Source organism: Dendrobates tinctorius, unplaced genomic scaffold, assembly GCF_039654945.1.
Source record: "Dendrobates tinctorius isolate UK_male_01 unplaced genomic scaffold, ASM3965494v1 ptg000162l, whole genome shotgun sequence".
Classification (NCBI taxonomy): domain Eukaryota; kingdom Metazoa; phylum Chordata; class Amphibia; order Anura; family Dendrobatidae; genus Dendrobates; species Dendrobates tinctorius.
Window position 1 is genome coordinate 52,242,305 of NW_027361829.1, and position 12,859 is coordinate 52,255,163.

The window sequence follows — 12,859 nt, forward strand, 5'->3', positions numbered from 1 at the left end:
GGAGCTAAATTCTCACCCTCCCTTGCAAATCTTGTAATGTCATTTTGGGAAATGGAATATATATATATTCCACTGCCAACCCTTTTTCAAAGCAATTAATCTGGTATGGTAGATATATCGATGATACCCTCATCATTTGGGGTGGAGATATTTCTGCCATACCAGATTTTATAAAATATATTAATTCTAATAACTACAATATCAAATTCACGTATAACTACAGTTCTAACAATATTGCATTTCTGGATTTGTGTTTGAGTGGCACAGATGGTGCGATCATTCATACCAAAACGCACCATAAACCATACAGTGGGAACACGGTGCTACATGCAAGAAGCAGTCATTCAAAACATACAATCAGGTCAGTCCCTGTTGGTGAATACACCAGAGTTAAACGCAATTGCAGCTCAGAAGAATCCTTGCAAGAGGAATTTGCACATGTTACCAATAAATTGACAAATCGCAATTATCCAAAATGGACCCTAACTAGAGCACAAAAAATAGTGCAAACCAAAGATCGAAATGACTTGCTGGCATAAAGCACAGAAGGGAAAAAAAGGCAATAACTATGGGAAAAATACCCTATATATGTTTCCAGTATAGCCCGCAATTCACATCTATAAAAAATATTGTTCACAAGTTTCTACCCATTCTGCACCAGGATAATGAATTGGTTAAAATGTTATCATCAGTAATTAATGTGGTGTCAAGAAAAGCACCGTCTTTAGGGAGTATATTATCCCCCAGCATGTTTTCACTAACACATCACAAGCCTAAAGAAAACTGGTTAACGGTGAAGGGCTTTTACAAATGTGGTGCTAACATTTGTAAAATATGCAAATATGCCCAAATTTCTCAGGAATTCACTAATAATGATCACACTTCATGTTTTAAAATAAAAAATTATATCAATTGCAATTCTAGCAACATAGTGTATAAAATTAATTGTGAACAATGTGATTTATCCTATGTTGTTTGCACCTCGAGGCAGCTAAAAATAAGAATAAGGGAACATTTAAATGATATTAGTAATACAAATAATTTTATACGGAATGTCTCAGCAGTTTCTAAACATTTTATTGATTGCCATGCCCGCAATACATCACATCTTAAAGTTCAGGGAACAGAAAAAGTAAACCTGTCATCCTGTGGGGGAGACATCAGGCGATGTCTCCTTACTCGGGAAGCATTTTGGATATACCATTTAAATACTAGACATCCAAACGGTCTCAATAAGAGACATGATCTATTGTTGCACTATTGTTGAATTTCCCCTTTTTTTTTTTTTTCTATGTCGATTTTGTATTTAATTACATGTGTCCAATTGGATTGGCTCATGTGATCATGTGATTTTTATATGATGTTTTATTCGTTAAGCTACATATATATGTCTAATCTAAGGCAAATTTCAAACATGGCTTTGACAAAGACCGTCTGGTCGAAACGCGTAGCCTGTCATCTCTGTTGTGGTGTGGTTATATGGAGAGTCTTCACCATTGTATGTTTTAATGGTTTTTCATTAAAGAAGATTTTAATAGCAGCTGGAGCAGAACTTTCCTTCTATGGTCTGTGACGTTGGTCCGCACGGAGCTCCGAGTTTCTGCGATTGATCTCTGGTGAGCTGGCTATTTCTTTCTATTTCCATATTGTAACCACTACATGCTCTTTGTTGGTGCTGCTTTGTTTTTGGACTTATGATCATGCACCATTGGCACTTTTTATATAATTTTGTTCATCTGCTTATGTAATTTTAATATGATGATTTAAGCAATAATAAATTGATTTTCGCATGTGGATATATACGTTTTTGCTTGTTTTTTCTCAAATATGTTAACATAAATACAGCTGAATAGTTTTTTAGATTATGAGAATTAGGTTCTGGTAGTATGCTGGGGAAATTTTAGTAACAGATGGTTAGCTTATACCATGGCAGCGCTGGCCACTAACACCTGTGGCACTAGCGGTGGATACCGCGTTCCTCCAGGCTACACAGCGCCACCACCCAACAATGGTAAGCTTACTTATTGGTACCCTTACACAGGTCACAGCGGTGTTAACCCCTTTGTTCCTTTTATCTTGTAGACCGCTGTTCATACATTCCTGAGACCATTATCTTTCATTAGCTAATACAGGCATATTACCCCCATATGTGAGATTGGTAAGTCTCAGTATCATGCACCTTAGGGCTGACCATAGATCAGTATTTATGATTCTTCTTTTCTTCTTCATTAGACCTTCCTGGGGATTCCCATTTATAACTCTTACACACTGAGGATATTATACTTATTTCCCTTCTTGTAATTTTCCCCAGGTCAGTTTTGCACTTATTGAACCTAGATAATACTTATCAATTCAGTTTACATACAGTGGGGAAAAAAAGTATTTAGTCAGTCAGCAATAGTGCAAGTTCCACCACTTAAAAAGATGAGAGGCGTCTGTAATTTACATCATAGGTAGACCTCAACTATGGGAGACAAACTGAGAAAAAAAAATCCAGAAAATCACATTGTCTGTTTTTTTTTCATTTTATTTGCATATTATGGTGGAAAATAAGTTTGGTCAGAAACAAAATTTCATCTCAATACTTTGTGATATCTCCTTTGTTGGCAATGACAGAGGTCAAACGTTTTCTGTAAGTCTTCACAAGGTTGCCACACACTGTTGTTGGTATGTTGGCCCATTCCTCCATGCAGATCTCCTCTAGAGCAGTGATGTTTTTGGCTTTTCGCTTGGCAACACGGACTTTCAACTCCCTCCAAAGGTTTTCTATAGGGTTGAGATCTGGAGACTGGCTAGGCCACTCCAGGACCTTGAAATGCTTCTTACGAAGCCACTCCTTCGTTGCCCTGGCGGTGTGCTTTGGATCATTGTCATGTTGAAAAACCCAGCCACGTTTCATCTTCAATGCCCTTGCTGATGGAAGGAGGTTTGCACTCAAAATCTCACGATACATGGCCCCATTCATTCTTTCATGTACCCGGATCAGTCGTCCTGGCCCCTTTGCAGAGAAACAGCCCCAAAGCATGATGTTTCCACCACCATGCTTTACAGTAGGTATGGTGTTTGATGGATGCAACTCAGTATTCTTTTTCCTCCAAACACGACAAGTTGTGTTTCTACCAAACAGTTCCAGTTTGGTTTCATCAGACCATAGGACATTCTCCCAAAACTCCTCTGGATCATCCAAATGCTCTCTAGCAAACTTCAGACGGGCCCGGACATGTACAGGCTTAAGCAGTGGGACACGTCTGGCACTGCAGGATCTGAGTCCATGGTGGCGTAGTGTGTTACTTATGGTAGGCCTTGTTACATTGGTCCCAGCTCTCTGCAGTTCATTCACTAGGTCCCCCCGCGTGGTTCTGGGATTTTTGCTCACCGTTCTTGTGATCATTCTGACCCCACGGGGTGGGATTTTGCGTGGAGCACCAGATCGAGGGAGATTATCAGTGGTCTTGTATGTCTTCCATTTTCTAATTATTGCTCCCACAGTTGATTTCTTCACTCCAAGCTGGTTGGCTATTGCAGATTCAGTCTTCCCAGCCTGGTGCAGGGCTACAATTTTGTTTCTGGTGTCCTTTGACAGCTCTTTGGTCTTCACCATAGTGGAGTTTGGAGTCAGACTGTTTGAGGGTGTGCACAGGTGTCTTTTTATACTGATAACAAGTTTAAACAGGTGCCATTACTACAGGTAATGAGTGGAAGAAAGAGGAGACTCTTAAAGAAGAAGTTACAGGTCTGTGAGAGCCAGAAATCTTGATTGCTTGTTTATGACCAAATACTTATTTTCCACCATAATATGCAAATAAAATGAAAAAAAAAACAGACAATGTGATTTTCTGGATTTTTTTTTCTCAGTTTGTCTCCCATAGTTGAGGTCTACCTATGATGTAAATTACAGACGCCTCTCATCTATTTAAGTGGTGGAACTTGCACTATTGCTGACTGACTAAATACTTTTTTTCCCCACTGTACCTGATGTTACACTACTTACACCTAGATTCCGAGGTTTTTACACCCATTGTGGACAACATGGCCCATACTTATCCTTCTAGTGGTGTTTCATTTGAGTGAGTAACATGGATTTAGTCTAGATTAATCCTATTTACAACATTTTTTTTCTCATGACCACCACAGCGATTTATACTTGTACATCCTTATCTTATCCTAGATATTCAGAGATTTGTTGAACATTAAGCAGTCTTGGTAGGTCTGCATTTTTTTCCTTTTTTTCTTTTTCTTTTAATTTTTGAAACCCCTCCCTCCAATACCTTAAACCTGTCCTCCCTAATCATTTGTGCACTGATTGTAGTTTCTTTCTTTGGATTATTATTGTTAAAATTTAAACCTTTTGTACTAAAAGTAGTGTCTGATTTGTTTGCATGTATTTTTTTGTTAAATTTGCAGTGTACTGATGAAGGCTTACTGTCATAGCCAAAACGTCTAATAATTGTGACTGCAAATAAAATTCTTCACTTATCGCAAAAGTTGAGTGCCAAAAATCTTTTTGAGATAATTGTTCAGCCTACTAAAATCTCTAGGGAGATTCAAATTATCCCTTATACTATAAACACGTTGTACCTTGTCATACACCAGCCAATTTCAGCCTGCTAAATTGAGGTGTAATCTATAGTGGACCTGAGATAATTATTCAGCCTCCTAAAATCTCTAGGGAGATTCAAATTCTTCCCAATACTATATAAACCTTGTACCTTGTCATACACCAGCCAATTTCAGCCTGTTAAATTGAGGTGTAATCTATAGTGGGCCTGAGATAATTGTTCAGCCTCCTAAAATCTCTAGGGAGATTCAAATTCTCCCCAATACTATATACACCTTGTACCTTGTCATACACCAGCCAATTTCAGCCTGTTAAATTGAGGTGTAATCTATAGTGGGCCTGAGATAATTGTTCAGCCTCCTAAAATCTCTAGGGAGATTCAAATTCTCCCCAATACTATATAAACCTTGTACCTTGTCATACACCAGCCAATTTCAGCCTGTTAAATTGAGGTGTAATCTATAGTGGGCCTGAGATAATTGTTCAGCCTTCTAAAATCTCTAGCGAGATTCAAATTCTCCCCAATACTATATACACCTTGTACCTTGTCATACACCAGCCTATTTCAGCCTGTTAAATTGAGGTGTAATCTATAGTGGGACTGAGATAATTGTTCAGCCTCCTAAAATCTCTAGGGAGATTCAAATTCTCCCCAATACTATATAAACCTTGTACTTTGTCATACACCAGCCAATTTCAGCCTGCTAAACTGAGGTGTAATCTATAGTGGGCCTGAGATAATAGTTCAGCCTCCTAAAATATCTAGGGAGATTCAAATTCTCCCCAATACTATATACACCTTGTACCTTGTTTTGCAGTACCATATAGCTGGTGGTATTTTTGTACATTTTCCCAAAAATGAGGAAGTATGGTGGAAGAGGCCGTGGAAGTGGGCGGGGGTTGCCAACTGGTACTGGTGATGGTGGTGCATCTGCTGGCAGTGGCAAAAGCACAATAGCACTTAAGGCAGGAGGTGTTGAGCCTGCGTCATCGTCTGGCTCCACAAGGCCTCAAAGGCTCCCTTTTCTGGGAGTAGGTAAACCGCTTTTAAAGCCGGAAGTTCAGGAACAAGTTTTGGCTTACATTGCTGACACAGCCTCCAGCTCTATCGCCTCCTCTTCTGAAGTTTCAAAAAATAAAAGCACTGAGTCGTCAGTGGAGGCTCCTGGTCAGAAACAACACCTTTCCTTGTGTCCTTCACCCCTACCAAAAGTGAAGGATGGGGCAGGCCATACTACAGATTATTCCATGGAGCTCTTTTCACATACCATGCCTGGGTTATCAAGTCAAACGTGAATTCCCCAGTCCAAGATGAATCTGACATGGAGTGCACTGATGCACAGCCACTGCTAGATTTTTCTGCTGGTACATTCACTCAGAGCACTCTTTGTCCTCGCAGTGTACTGAGCCAGAATCTGACCCTGATGAAACTCAGGTGCCCCTTCCCGCATACTATACCACCTTACACGGTGACACAGAGGAAGGTGCACATGAAATTGATGAGGAGGTGATGGATGACCCAGTTGTTACCCAGATTGGCATCCATTGGGGGAAGAGGGTGCCGCTGCCAATAGCTCAGAAGAGGAGGAGAAGGATCCGCAGCAGGAATCGACATCGCAAAAGCTGTTATCTGGCAGGCCCGTAGCAGTCCAAAAACGGTTTACAAAAACCAAAAGAGTTGCAGGACAGTTTGGCCAGATGGTCAAATTAGCACAGCGTGCAAGGCCTCAAAATGTCTTCCATAGTAGGAAGAGTGCAGTGTGGCACTTTTTTGAACAAAATCCTAATGATCAGGCATAGGTTATCTGTAAGAAGTGCGCAAAGACCTTTAGCCAAGGGAAAAATCTGAGAAATTTGAATACCAGTTGCATGCTTAGACATTTAACCACCATGCACTTGCAAGCGTGGACTGTTGCGAGTTCATTCTCTGGTTCACCAGTTGTGAGTTCCCCTTCCAGACTCCCTCTGGTGGTAACAGGAGATAGTGTGGCTGATTTGATCGGTGGAGATCTACCACCTGAGAATGAGGATGACGATTGGACCTCAGGATTCTCAGATTGGATTTAAGACAGCCGACGCCCTATTCTATCCTGTCAGCTCTTGGTTTTCAGCTCTGTTCCAGTCATCTAAAGCTAAGTTTTTCTGCTAATGCTCACTCTTGATTTTGTTGGTCTATTCAGTTTTAGTTGTGCCCCATCATTTGCTCAGCCTATTTTCCTGCCTGTGTTTGTGCCTTCATCTTGTTTCACCGTCACTACATGTGTGGGGGCTATCTATTCCTTTGGGGTCTGCTCTGGGGCAGTTAGTTTTCCCTTTTCATGCTTTAGGCTTATTTAGTCCTCTGGCCGTGACGAGGCGTCTAGGAACATCGTAGGCACACTCCACGGCTACTGCTAGTAGTGTGGTAAGATCAGGGATCTGCATAGTTACCAACCTCTCTGGTTCTCTGTGACTTAGCTTGTTTTGCTTTTTTTCTCCTCGGTGACCCATTTATAATAGTGGACGGACTATCAAACCTCACGTACCACATGTGCACCTGCTCCGAATGAAGGTAGTCAGCAACGCTACATCGCTTCCCCACTGTAAGCCCACCGGTTAGCACACCACCAGCAGCAAATGTTGAGGTGTTGTCGCAAGGCCAAAGCAGTCAGGGAATCACAATGTTATTGCTACGAAAGACTGAATCTAGGCCATCAGCAAGACCACCAACACCATCACCATCACCAACCCTCTCTCAGTCCGCCATGTCCACGGCTAGTTCCACCATATGCAGCTCTCAAGTCCAGCTCACCCTACCGGAGACTCTGAGTAGGACAAGAAAGTACTCATCCTCTCATCCGCGTACACTGGCTTTGAACGCCCACATTGCCAAACTAATCTCATTAGAAATGATGCCCTACCGGTTGGTTGAAAGTGAAGCTTTCCGCGAGCTCATGGCCTACGCAGTACCACGCTATGACCTACCCAGTCTGCACTTCTTTTCTCGAAAAGCCATCCCAGCCCTCCACCTGCATGTGAAAGACCGCATTATCCATGCACTCAAGCAATCAGTGAGTGGAAAGGTGCACCTCACAACAGATGCATGGTCCATTAGGCATAGCCAGGGCCGTTACGTGTCCATCACTGTGCACTGGGTTAATGTGGTGGATGCAGGGTCCACAGGGGACAGCGGCGGTGGGACAGTGCTGCCTAGCCCACGGTATAGGAAACAGTTGGCTGTAGGCATTCGACCCTCCTCCTCCAGAAGCAAAAGCTCATCCACAGAGCGCAGTCGTATGAGCACTCCATCCACAGCTGCCAGTGTTGCACACGAGGTGTCCCACTATCGAACAGCTAGTGGTAAGCGTCAGCAGGCTGTGTTGAAGATGATGTGTTTGGGCGACAAAAGACACACCACGGAGGTACTGGCTGACTACTTTCAGCGACAAACTGAGTCATGGCTGGGCAGTCTACATCTTGAGGCAGGCAAGGTAGTTAGTGATAACGGCCGGAATTTTGTGGCAGCCATAGCACTTTCATAACTCAGGCACATACCTTGCCTGGCTCACACCTTGAACCTTGTGGTGCAGTGCTTCCTCAATAATTATCCGGAGTTAACAGCCCTGCTCCATAAGGTGCGAAGACTGTGCTCGCACATCCGCCAGTCGCCCGTACACTCCAGTCGTATGCAGAAGCTGCAGCGATTGCTCCACCTTCTCAAGCACCGCCTAATTATCGACGTTGCAACAAGGTGGATCTCCACCCTGCATATGGTTGAGAGGCTGTGCGAACAGAAGCAGTCTGTAATGCATTTGTGGGAGGATACATGGGCAGGCAGTTTGAGGGCAGACATGGAACTAGACATGGACATGGAACAACTGTCTAGTGTGCAGTGGTCGAAGCTGAAAGACCTCTGTAAAGTCCTTCAGTGTTTTGAGGAATGCACACGGCTGGTAAGCGCAGACGACGCCATCATAAGCGTGAACATCCCACTTATGCGTCTGCTCATGCAAACTTTGACGCACATTAAGGAGCAGACGTCTGCAGCCGAGGAGGAGGAAGAAGAGGAGTAGGGAAGCCTTAAAGACAGTCAGCCATTGTCTGCTCGGGGAACTCTCCTGGATGAGGTAGATGTTGGCGTGGCAAGGTCAGGTACAGGGTTTGTGCGTGACTGGAGGGATGTGGATTTGCCAGAAAGTGCTCCTCCACCCAGCACTCGCAGTGCATCATTGACACCTGGAACATTGGCCCACATGTGTGATTATGCCTTGCAGATCCTAAAAAGGGACTCCCGCATTGCCAAAATGGTGAACGATGACGACTACTGGTTGGCCAACATCCTGGATCCACGCTATAGAGGCAAATTCCAAAACATCATGCCACAGGAGAACCTATAGCTAATATTGGCTAACAAACAAGCAACTCTGGTAAACTGTTTGTTTGAGGCATTCCCAGCACACAGCAGTGGTGATGGTTCTCTCACGAGCCGTAGGGGGCAACATGGAAGAAGTGTTCATGGTGCACACATCCGAAGTGGCGTTGGAGACAGGGGTTTCATGACCATGTTGTGGACTGATTTGTCAAGTACCGCTCACACGACTGGTAATACTGCATCAATTGAAAGTGACAGGAGACAGCAGTTGTCAACTATGGTTACAAACTACTTCTCCTCCCATATCGATGTTCTCCCTCACAGGTCATTCCCCTTTGACTATTGGGCCTGCAAACTGGACACCTGGCCTGAATTGGCACAATATGCCTTACAGGACCTCGCTTGCCCTGCTGCTAGTGTGCTATCCGAAAGAGTCTTCAGTGCTGCTGGATCAATCCTGACAGAAAAAAGGACCCTTGAGATGGAGCTACCCTACTTGTGCACCTTCTAAGAAAAAAAGACCCGTCTGTTGACCCAAAATGTTGATGATCTAACCTTCATTAAAATGAACCATACATGGGTTTCAAAGGATTTTATCCCACCTTCCCCTGATGACACATACATTGCCAGAAAAATGGCTCGCTTTTGTCCTCCTCTTCCTCGGACTTCTCCAATTCCTTCATTTGCAGCTGCTGAATGTCCAACATCAACATATGACATTTTTGCAACCTCCCTTACTGGGCTGCCTCCCCCCCTGGGCTGGGGTCAGCACCTGATGCATGCACCCGTGCGAGTGCCATTGCCCTGGACAGGTGGGTGGGCCCACTCTTGGGCGACGGCACTGGCACAGGGTCCCTCATAGCACAATCAAGTGTCTCTGACGGTGGGGGTGCACACCCGCCGTCAGACACACTGGCGTACTATGAGGGGCCCTGTGCCAGTACCGCCGCCCACGAGTGGGACCCCCCTTCTTGCTCAGGGTCCCAGCACTTGCAATACTTACCTCTCCCTGCTCCACCGCTGTATAGTCTGGGCTGTTAAATCCTTCACTGGGACTGCCACTACAAATTTAGTGAACTGATAGATGATGGTTAAGACGTAGCTATGCCCTGTCCTGCTGGGCTCTATCTTCAGATGATCAATGGCTTCCATTTGTTATGGACGTCGACTCACAATGAGATGCAGTGGTGGTTTATCATCAGCTTTCACAGTTTTCTTAATCACAGGCATGTGACATTCCTGCCCACATTTTTAAATGTGTCCTCTCATGCCAATCCAATAGAATCGCCTACGGCCTGTGGTTTCTGTCTTTTGCACTCCAAAGTTACCTGACAGATCATGATAGGCAGTGAGGACCATGTCTACATCTCTCCATGTGATCACAATTTGATGGAGATGAGTAACGGTGATGGGATCCACGATACTGCGATACAGCAACCCTTTCTTCACAAAGAACTGTTTTCGCTGTCTCCACAGACAAAGTAATTGAGGGTCAGCATCACCTCTGAGAATTCTCCTGGGAGTTTTTCCCGTGATTAGTAATTCCAAAATTTCTGCAATCACTCGACTTTCCGTCTGTACTTGTATCCATCTCGTTTCCTCTTGCAGAGAGTCTGGACTGTCTTACAGAGACTGAAATATATATGAAGATTTAAAAATACCCCAACAGTGTATACTGGTGTACGCTTCGAATACATTACCCTTTTTCTACTTTTTAGATTCTTGTCTAATCCATACTGAGGCAGTGAGTGTCTTTGTCGGACTCCGGAAATATACACAGAGATTTTTAATGTTTAAACAATGCTATATATACCTGTTATCCGGTGATACTGTACCCTTTCTCAACTTTCTACAATCTTGTCGAATCCATACTGGGCCTGAGACCGTCTGAGTCTGCCTCCTGATTACAGATAAGCAGTGTTCGAGTCGAACTGTTCGCCAAGTTCAAATTCGAGCTGTTTTGGGCAGTGTTCGAGCCGTTCGTCGAACTCGAACACTTTGCTGAAAAAATTCAGCTGTTAGAGGTTCCGTTTGAGAACGGTTCGTTCACCAAAAGCGTAAGTTTATTTTCACATTAATAATGGTTTTCAATGTTAATAGACAGTTTCATGGCATAGTAGCGGTGTCTGGTAGCCAGCGGTGTAGTACACCTGTCAAGTAACTACACCGTGTGTGTTTCTAATAATTTTTTACCGCATCTTGTCCAGAAAATCCTTTTGGGCCTTGTAGCACTGTCTGCTACTCAGTAGAGGAGCCCACCCGTGAACCTAGCTATGCCGCCTGTTTATGTAAGCAATGTCTGCTACTCAGCGGAGTTGCCCACCTGTGAACCAAGCTATTCCGCCTGTTTATGTAAGAACTGTGTGCTACTCAGCAGAGGAGCCCAGCTGTTAAGCAAGCTACAGCATCTGTGGTTTGGACACTTAATTTTTTCACATTGTTTCTGGAATGCCGGTCAGGCCTAATTCCGGATGACCTGCACTTACTGGGAAATCCTTGAAGAATTGGAATCCCAGATCCCTATCACTAATGGGGTTCAGCAGGTTATCCGCATCTGTAAGCGACACACGCTGGTCCTTACAGTGTAGCGCGCGTGCAGCCCCGGACATGTAAAAGCATGACAGACATGTTATTGCTCGATCTCGCGTGCCAGAGCCTCACGTGTCCCTCTAGTAAGCTGGACGTGGACGGCGGGAGCATGCCGGAGTCTCGTTTGTTAACGGAATTAAGCTGACAAATCGCTAGCACAACTAAAAACGGCCATGCACCACCACCCACAGAATTGAGAAAGCTTGCAATCTGTCCATCCTTTCCGTGGCTGGCATGGTTGAGGTTGCCCGTGTGGAGTCCAATTAAGCCTCAGGCTCCACTCCTGGTGGTGCCTTTCTGGACATTCCTTTAAGGTTCAGCTTTGCAACCATACTGCCCCCGGAAACCAAACACTTTGCCTTCATGGACGCTGTTCGGAGGGTCGTGGGAATAACGCCGCCCGATCGGCAGTTGGCATAATTTATGGTGGGAAGTCCGACGGTATATGATCGTCTTCGATTTTAGAATTTTAGAATTTTTTTTATTTTAGATTTTTATATTCTGGTCTAATCCAAAATGACCAAGTGAGAGTCTGTTTCTGACTCTGGAAATAAATACTGAGATTGACAATGACCCCTACACTGTATACAGCTGTATGCTTCAGATCCATTACTGTTTTACGGCTTTTTATAATGTGTTCTAATCCATACTGAGCCTGAGAGCGTCTGTGTCTGCCTCCTGAAATATATACGGAGATTTAGAATGTTTAAACTATACTATATATACCTGCTATCTGATGATACTGTACCCTTTTTCTACTTTTTATATTCTTGTCTAATCTATACTGAGCCTGTGAGCATCTCTGTGTGACTCATGAAATATATACGGAGATTTACAATTATCCTTTGACTGTATACAGCTGTACGCTTCTGATACAGTACCATATATCTGATGTTATTTTGGGTACATTTTCTCCAAAATTTGGAAGTATGGTGGAAGAGTCCATGGACGTAGGCGTGGGGGGGCAGCTGGTACTGATGGTGGTGGTGCATCTGCTGGTAGTGGAAAAAGCACAATAGCAGCTAAGGCAGGAGGTGTTGAGCCTGTGCCATGTTCTGGCTCCAGAAGGCCTGGAAGGCTACCTTTTCTGGGAGTAGGTTAACCGCTTTTAAAGCCGGAGCAGCAGGAACTGGTTTTTGCTTACATTGCCGAAACAGACTCCAGCTAATATGCCCTCCTCTTCTGAAGTCTCAAAAAATGCAAGCACTGAGTCATCAAGTGCTGGCTCCTGGTCAGGAAGAACCCCTTTCCTTGTGTCCTTCACCCCCACCAAAAGTGAATGATGCAGCAGTCCACACTTCACATTAGTCCATGTAGCTCTTTCTCACATACCATGCCTGGGTTATCAAGTCAAATCGTGA